This window comes from Narcine bancroftii, unplaced genomic scaffold (assembly GCF_036971445.1).
Source record: "Narcine bancroftii isolate sNarBan1 unplaced genomic scaffold, sNarBan1.hap1 Scaffold_158, whole genome shotgun sequence".
In the NCBI taxonomy this organism is placed as follows: domain Eukaryota; kingdom Metazoa; phylum Chordata; class Chondrichthyes; order Torpediniformes; family Narcinidae; genus Narcine; species Narcine bancroftii.
This window is the reverse complement of record NW_027211893.1, coordinates 11,851,666-11,860,333: the sequence shown is the minus strand read 5'-3', so window position 1 is coordinate 11,860,333 and position 8,668 is coordinate 11,851,666.

Here is an 8,668-nt window from a genome sequence, read left to right as displayed (position 1 = left end):
TCCCGGCCCCTGTTTCCCCATATCTGATTCCCTGCCTCTGATTCCCCAACTCAGATTCCCCGCCTCTGATTCCCCAGCTCTGATTCCCCGCCTCTGATTCCCTGTGTTTGATTCCCTGCCTCTGATTCCCCGCCTCTGATTCCCCATCTCTGATTCACTACCTTTGATTCGCCACCTCTGATTCCCCATATCTGATTCCCCACCACTGTTTCCACGCCTCAAATTCCCCGCCTCTGATTCTCCATATCTCATTCCCCGCCTTTGAATCCCCATCTCTGATTCCCGGACTCTGATTCCCCACCTCTGATTCCCGGCCTCTTATTCCCAGCATCTGATTCCTGGCCTCTGATTCCCCATATCTGATTCCCCGCTTCTGATTCTGATTCCCTGCCTCTGATTCCCCATCTCTGATTCCGCACATCTGATTCCCTGCCTCTGATCCCCCACCTCTGATTCCCCATATCTGATTCCCCGCGTCTGTTTCCCCACCTCTGATTCCCCGCCTCTGTTTCCCCATATCTAATTCCCAACCTCTGATGCCCCAACTCCGATTCCCTGCCTCTGATTCCCCGCGTTCTATTCCCTGCCTCTGATTCCCCGCCTGTGATTCCCCATCTCTGATTCACCACCTCTGATTCCCCACCTCTGATTCCCCATATCTAATTCCTCGCCTCTGTTTTCCCGCCTCTGATTCCCCGCCTCTGTTTCCCCATATCTGATTCCCCGCCTCTGAATCCCCAACTCTGATTCCCTGCCTCTGATTCCCCAGCTCTGATTCCCCACCTTTGATTCCCCCCGTCTGATTCCCAGCCTCTGAATCCCCGTGTCTGATTTCCTTCCTCTGATTCACCGCCTCTGATTCCCCATCTCTGACTCACCGCCTCTGATTCCCCACCTCTGATTCCCCATCTCTGATTCCGCACATCTGATTCCCTGCCTCTGATTCCCCATCTCTGATTCCGCACATCCGATTCCCTGCTTCTGATTCCCCGCCTCTGATTCACAGCCTCTGATTCCCCAGCTCTGATTCCCCGCCTCAGATTCCCCGCGTCTTATTCCCTGCTTCTGATTCTGATTTCCTGCCTCTGATTCCCCATCTCTGATTCCGCACATCTGATTCCCTGCCTCTGATTCCCCACCTCTGATTCCCCATATCTGATTCCCCGCCTCTGTTTCCCCGCCTCTGATTCCCCGCCTCTGTTTCCCCATATCTAAGTCCCCGCCTCTGATTCCCCAACTCTGATTCCCCACCTCTGATTCCCCAGCTCTGATTCCCCGCCTCTGATTCCCCGCATCTGATTCCCTGCATCTGATTCCCAGCCTCTGATTCCCTGCCTGTGATTCCCAACCTCTGATTCCCCACCTCTGATTCCCCATATCTGATTCCCCGCCTCTGTTTCCCCACCTCTGATTCCCCGCCTCTGTTTCCCCATATCTGATTCCCCGCCTCTATTTGCCCACCTCTGATTCCCCACCTCAGTTTCCCCATATCTGATTCCCCGCCTCTGAATCCCCAACTCTGATTCCCTGCATCTAATTCCCCAGCTCTGATTCCCCGCCTCTGATTCCCCGTGTCTGATTTCCTGCCTCTGATTCTCCGCCTCTGATTACCCATGTCTGATTCACCGCCTCTGATTCCCCACCTCTGATTCCCCATCTCTGATTCCGCACATCCCATTCCCTGCCTCTGATTCCCCGCCTCTGATTCCCCGCCTCAGATTCCCCGTGTCTGATTTCCTGCCTCTGATTCCCCACCTCTGATTACCCATGTCTGATTCACCGCCTCTGATTCCCCACCTCTGATTCCCCATCTCTGATTCCGCACATCCGATTCCCTGCTTCTGATTCCCCGCCTCTGATTCACAGCCTCTGATTCCCCAGCTCTGATTCCCCGCCTCAGATTCCCCGCGTCTTATTCCCTGCTTCTGATTCTGATTCCCTGCCTCTGATTCCCCATCTCTGATACCGCACATCTGATTCCCTGCCTCTGATTCCCCACCTCTGATTCCCAATATCTGATTCCCCGCCTCTGTTTCCCCGCCTCTGATTCCCCGCCTCTGTTTCCCCATATCTAAGTCCCCGCCTCTGATTCCCCAACTCTGATTCCCCACCTCTGATTCCCCATATCTGATTCCCCGCCTCTGAATCCCCAACTCTGATTCCCTGCATCAAATTCCCCAGCTCTGATTCCCCGCCTCTGATTCCCCGTGTCTGATTTCCTGCCTCTGATTCCCCGCCTCTGATTACCCATGTCTGATTCACCGCCTCTGATTCCCCACCTCTGATTCCCCATCTCTGATTCCGCACATCCGATTCCCTGCCTCTGATTCCCCGCCTCTGATTCACCGCCTCTGATTCCCGGCCTCTGATTTCCCGCCTCTGATTCCCTGCCACTGATACCCCGCACCTGATTCCCCACCTCTGATTCCCCATATCTGATTCCCCGCCTCTGTTTCCCCGCCTCTGATTCCCCGCCTCTGATTCCCCATATCTGATTCCCCGCCTCTGATTCCCCAACTCTGATTCCCCGCCTCTGATTCCCCAGCTCTGAATCCCCGCCTCTGATTCCCCGCGTCTGATTACCGGCCTCTGATTCCCCGCATCTGATTCTCCATCTCTGATTCACAACCTCTGATTCCCCACCTCTGATTGCCCATATCTGATTCCCCGCCTCTGTTTCCCCGCCTCTGATTCCCCAGCTCTGATTAACAATATCTGATTCCCCGCCTCTGATTCCCCACCTCTGATTCCCCGCCTCTGATTCGCCAGCTATGATTCCCCACCTCTGATTCCCCAGCTCTGATTCCCCGCCTCTGATTCCCCGTGTTTGATTCCCTGCCTCTGATTCCCGGCCTCTGATTCCCCATCTCTGATTCACCACCTTTGATTCGCCACCTCTGATTCCCCATATCTGATTCCCCGCCTCTGTTTCCCCGCCTCTGATTCCCCGCTTCTGATTCCCCATATCTCATTCCCCGCCTCTGAATCCCCATCTCTGATTCCCGGACTCTGATTCCCCACCTCTGATTCCCGGCCTCTTATTCCCGGCATCTGATTCCGGCCTCTGATCCCCGGCCTCTGATTCCCTGCTTCTGATTCTGATTCCCTGCCTCTGATTCCCCATCTCTGATTGCGCACATCTGATTCCCTGCCTCTGATTCCCCACCTCTGATTCCCCATATCTGATTCCCCGCCTCTGTTTCCCCGCCTCTGATTCCCCGCCTCTGTTTCCCAATATCTAAGTCCCCGCCTCTGATTCCCCAACTCTGGTTCCCCACCTCTGATTCTCCAGCTCTGATTCCCCGCCTCTGATTCCCCGCATCTGATTCCCTGCATCTGATTCCAAGCCTCTGATTCCCTGCCTCTGATTCCCAACCTCTGATTCCCCACCTCTGATTTCCCATATCTGATTCCCCGCCTCTGTTTCCCCGCCTCTGATTCCCCGCCTCTGTTTCCCCATATCTGATTCCCGGCCTCTGATTCCCCGCCTCTGATTCCCCGCCTCTGATTCCCTGCCTCTGATTCCCCATCTCCGATTCCGCACATCTGATTCCCTGCCTCTGATTCCCCGCCTCTGATTCCCCGCCTCTGATTCCCTGCCTCTGATTCCCAACATCTGATTCCCCACCTCTGATTCCCCATATCTGATTCCCCGCCTGTTTCCCCGCCTCTGATTCCCCTCCTCTGATTCCCCAACTCTAATTCCCCGCCTCTGATTCCCCAGCTCTGATTCCCCGTGTTTGATTCCCTGCCTCTGATTCCCTGCCCTGATTCCCCATCTCTGTTTCACCGCCTTTGATTCGCCACCTCTGATTCCCCATATCTGATTCCCCTCCTCTGTTTCCCCGCCTCTGATTCCCTGCCTCTGATTCCCAACCTCTGATTCCACACCTCTGATTCCCCAACTCTGATTCCCCGCCTCTGATTCCCCAGCTCTGATTCCCCGCCTCTGATTCCCCGTGTTTGATTCCCTGCCTCTGATTGCCCGCCTCTGATTCCCCATCTCTGATTCACCGCCTTTGATTCGCCACCTCTGATTCCCCATATCTGATTCCCCACCTCTGTTTCCCCGCCTCTGATTCCCCGCCTCTGATTCTCCATATCTCATTCTCCGCCTCTGAATCCCCATCTCTTATTCCCGGACTCTGATTCCCCACCTCTGATTCCCGGCCTCTTATTCCCAGCATCTGATTCCCGGCCTCTGATTCCCGGCCTCTGATTCCCCGCTTCTGATTCTGTTTCCCTGTCTCTGATTCCCCATCTCTGATTCCGCACATCTGATTCCCTGCCTCTGATTCCCCACCTCTGATTCCCCATATCTGATTCCCCGCCTCTGTTTCCCCGCCTCTGATTCCCTGCCTCTGTTTCCCCATATCTAATTCCCAACCTCTGATGCCCCAACTCTAATTCCCTGCCTCTGATTCCCCGCGTTCTATTCCCTGCCTCTGATTCCACGCCTGTGATTCCCCATCTCTGATTCACCACCTCTGATTCCCCACCTCTGATTCCCCATATCTGATTCCCCGCCTCTGTTTCCCAACCTCTGAATCCACACCTCTGATTCCCCATATCTGATTCCCCGCCTCTGTTTCCCCGCCTCTGATTCCCGGCCCCTGTTTCCCCATATCTGATTCCCCGCCTCTGATTCCCCAACTCAGATTCCCCGCCTCTGATTCCCCAGCTCTGATTCCCCGCCTCTGATTCCCTGTGTTTGATTCCCTGCCTCTGATTCCCCGCCTCTGATTCCCCATCTCTGATTCACTGCCTTTGATTCGCCACCTCTGATTCCCCATATCTGATTCCCCACCACTGTTTCCACGCCTCAAATTCCCCGCCTCTGATTCTCCATATCTCATTCCCCGCCTTTGAATCCCCATCTCTGATTCCCGGACTCTGATTCCGCACCTCTGATTCCCGGCCTCTTATTCCCAGCATCTGATTCCTGGCCTCTGATTCCCCATATCTGATTCCCCGCTTCTGATTCTGATTCCCTGCCTCTGATTCCCCATCTCTATTTCCGCACATCTGATTCCCTGCCTCTGATCCCCCACCTCTGATTCCCCATATCTGATTCCCCGCCTCTGTTTCCCCACCTCTGATTCCCCGCCTCTGTTTCCCCATATCTAATTCCCAACCTCTGATGCCCCAACTCCGATTCCCTGCCTCTGATTCCCCGCGTTCTATTCCCTGCCTCTGATTCCCCGCCTGTGATTCCCCATCTCTGATTCACCACCTCTGATTCCCCACCTCTGATTCCCCATATCTAATTCCTCGCCTCTGTTTTCCCGCCTCTGATTCCCCGCCTCTGTTTCCCCATATCTGATTCCCCGCCTCTGAATCCCCAACTCTGATTCCCTGCCTCTGATTCCCCAGCTCTGATTCCCCACCTTTGATTCCCCCCGTCTGATTCCCAGCCTCTGAATCCCCGTGTCTGATTTCCTGCCTCTGATTCACCGCCTCTGATTCCCCATCTCTGACTCACCGCCTCTGATTCCCCACCTCTGATTCCCCATCTCTGATTCCGCACATCTGATTCCCTGCCTCTGATTCCCCGCGTTCTATTCCCTGCCTCTGATTCCACGCCTGTGATTCCCCATCTCTGATTCACCACCTCTGATTCCCCATCTCTGATTGCGCACATCTGATTCCCTGCCTCTGATTCCCCACCTCTGATTCCCCATATCTGATTTCCCGCCTCTGTTTCCCCGCCTCTGATTCCCCGCCTCTGTTTCCCAATATCTAAGTCCCCGCCTCTGATTCCCCATATCTGATTCCCCGCCTCTGTTTCCCCGCCTCTGATTCCCCGCCTCTGCTTCCCCATATCTGATTCCCGGCCTCTGATTCCCCGCCTCTGATTCCCCGCCTCTGATTCCCTGCCTCAGATTCCCCATCTCCGATTCCCCAACTTTGATTCCCCACCTCTGATTCCCCAGCTCTGATTCCCCGCCTCTGATTCCCCGCATCTGATTCCATGCATATGATTCCCAGCCTCTGATTCCCTGCCTCTGATTCCCAACCTCTGATTCCCCACCTCTGATTCCCCATATCTGATTCCCCGCCTCTGTTTCCCCGCCTCTGATTCCCCTCCTCTGTTTCCCCATATCTGATCCCCGCCTCTATTTGCCCGCCTCTGTTTCCCCGCCTCTTTTTCCCCATATCTGATTCCCCGCCTCTGAATCCCCAACTCTGATTCCCTGCCTCTAATTTCCCAGCTCTGATTCCCCGCCTCTGATTCCCCGTGTCTGATTTCCTGCCTCTGATTCCCCGCCTCTGATTACCCATGTCTGATTCACCGCCTCTGATTCCCCACCTCTGATTCCCCATCTCTGATTCGGCACATCCGATTCCCTGCCTCTGATTCCCCGCCTCTGATTCACTGCCTCTGATTCCCCAGCTCTGATTCCCCGCCTCTGATTCCCCGCGTCTTATTCCCTGCTTCTGATTCTGATTCCCTGCCTCTGATTCCCCATCTCTGATTCCGCACATCTGATTCCCTGCCTCTGATTCCCCACCTCTGATTCCCCATATCTGATTCCCCGCCTCTGTTTCCCCTTCTCTGATTCCCCGCCTCTGTTTCCCCATATCTAAGTCCCCGCCTCTGATTCCCCAACTCTGATTCCCCACCTCTGATTCCCCAGCTCTGATTCCCCGCCTCTGATTCCCCGCATCTGATTCCCTGCATCTGATACCCAGCCTCTGATTCCCTGCCTGTGATTCCCAAACTCTGATTTCCCACCTCTGATTCCCCATATCTGATTCCCCGCCTCTGTTTCCCCGCCTCTGATTCCCCGCCTCTGTTTCCCCATATCTGATTCCCCGCCTCTATTTGCCCACCTCTGATTCCCCACCTCAGTTTCCCCATATATGATTCCCCGCCTCTGAATCCCCAACTCTGATTCCCTGCATCTAATTCCCCAGCTCTGATTCCCCGCCTCTGATTCCCCGTGTCTGATTTCCTGCCTCTGATTCCCCGCCTCTGTTTACCCATGTCTGATTCACCACCTCTGATTCCCCACCTCTGATTCCCCATCTCTGATTCTGCACATCCCATTCCCTGCCTCTGATTCCCCGCCTCTGATTCCCCGCCTCAGATTCCCCGTGTCTGATTTCCTGCCTCTGATTCCCTGCCTCTGATTACCTATGTCTGATTCACCGCCTCTGATTCCCCACCTCTGATTCCCCATCTCTGATTCCGCACATCCGATTCCCTGCTTCTTATTCCCCGCCTCTGATTCACAGCCTCTGATTCCCCAGCTCTGATTCCCCGCCTCAGATTCCCCGCGTCTTATTCCCTGCTTCTGATTCTGATTCCCTGCCTCGGATTCCCCATCTCTGATTCCGCACATCTGATTCCCTGCCTCTGATTCCCCACCTCTGATTCCCCATATCTGATTCCCTGCCTCTGTTTCCCTGCCTCTGATTCCTCGCCTCTGTTTCCCCATATCTAAGTCCCCGCCTCTGATTCCGCAACTCTGATTCCCCACCTCTGATTCCCCAGCTCTGATTACCCACCTCTGATTCCCCATATCTGATTCCCCGCCTCTGTTTCCCCGCCTCTGATTCCCCGCCACTGTTTCCCCATATCTGATTCCCCGCCTCTGAATCCCCAACTCTGATTCCCTGCATCTAATTCCCCAGCTCTGATTCCCCGCCTCTGATTCCCCGTGTCTGATTTCCTGCCTCTGATTCCCCGCCTCTGATTACCCATGTCTGATTCACTGCCTCTGATTCCCCACCTCTGATTCCCCATCTCTGATTCCGCACATCCGATTCCCTGCCTCTGATTCCCCGCCTCTGATTCACCGCCTCTGATTCCCGGCCTCTGATTTCCCGCCTCTGATTCCCTGCCACTGATACCCCGCCCCTGATTCCCCACCTCTGATTCCCCATATCTGATTCCCCGCCTCTGTTTCCCCGCCTCTGATTCCCCGCCTCTGATTCCCCATATCTGATTCCCCGCCTCTGATTCCCCAACTCTGATTCCCCGCCTCTGATTCCCCAGCTCTGAATCCCCGACTCTGATTCCCCGTGTCCGATTACCGGCCTCTGATTCCCCACCTCTGATTCCCCATATCTGATTCCCCGCCTCTGTTTCCCCGCCTCTGATTCCCCACCTATGATTAACAATATCTGATTCCCCGCCTCTGATTCCCAACCTCTGATTCCCCGCCTCTGATTCGCCAGCTATGATTCCCCACCTCTGATTCCCCGCGTCTGATTCCCTGCCTCTGATTCCCCGCCTCTGATTCCCCGCCTCTGATTCACCACCTCTGATTCCCAGCGTCTGATTCCCCGCCTCTGATTCCCCATCTCTGATTCCCCATCTCTGATTCCCCATCTCTGGTTCCCCAAATCTGATTCCCCGCCTCTGATTCCCCAGCTCTGAATCCTCGCCTCTGATTCCCTGCCTCTGATTCCCAACATCTGATTCCCCACCTCTGAATTCCCATATTGATTCCCTGCCTCTGATTCCCCGCCTCTGATTCCCCAACTCTGATTCCCCGCCTCTGATTCCCCAGCTCTGATACCCCGCCTCTTATTCCCCGTGTTTGATTCCCTGCCTCTGATTCCCGGCCTCTGATTCCCCATCTCTGATTCACCGCCTTTCATTCGCCACCTCTGATTCCCCATATCTGATTCCCCGCCTCTGTTTCCCCGCCTCTGATTC